This window comes from Tarenaya hassleriana, unplaced genomic scaffold (genome assembly GCF_000463585.1).
Source record: "Tarenaya hassleriana unplaced genomic scaffold, ASM46358v1 Cleome200, whole genome shotgun sequence".
In the NCBI taxonomy this organism is placed as follows: Eukaryota; Viridiplantae; Streptophyta; class Magnoliopsida; order Brassicales; family Cleomaceae; genus Tarenaya; species Tarenaya hassleriana.
In genome coordinates, this window is record NW_010965374.1 from 79,295 (window position 1) to 80,031 (window position 737).

Genomic DNA, 737 nt, shown 5'->3' on the forward strand with positions numbered 1-737 from the left:
AGAAGCCTTGGTTAGAGGCTTATCCTTCATAAGGATAGATCGCATGGTGAGATAAAACAGATTCCTGCAACAGATATGTTCTACAGAAAATGACAAAACAAAAGACATAAAACATGCAAGTCGCTTAGTACACATACTAACACAGACAATAGATGCAATATGACAGGCTCCCACTAAGAAAAACACCCTCAATGAGTTTCTAAGTGAGCTAGGATCCATATTTCACATGCTTTTGAGTCAGCTAGGGCATGACGCTCAAAAACATGCTATTTAGGTAGACAACACATTGTCAATCACATCCTATGTGATTCCTAGATGAGTATGGGATAGTGATAAGCTATCACTGCATGTTCCTCATCCCATCCTTACCATCAAGTCCAAGTCCAACTTGATAACCCAATTCAAGCTCAACCATATTCGAGCTATGAGAATCACGATTTCTCCATACTGCCTCACCAAGATAATCAGGCACGCTCAGCTAGGGCATGACCCGTAACCATGACGATCGAGGCCTTGACAGTTGCTCTACTAATGGGCGGTAATAGCTTGAGATTAATCATGAGGAAGAGGACAAAATTTCAGACTTGAGAAGTGTCTGAGGTCCAGTCCGGAGCTGACCAGAATCTGGTCCGCCGGACTGACCTTGGTCAGCTTCTCTGGTCCGCCGAATTGTCCGTTTTGAGAAAAATCTGAGCTTGGTCCGGGGCTGACCAAATTTGGTCAGCCCCTGACCAACT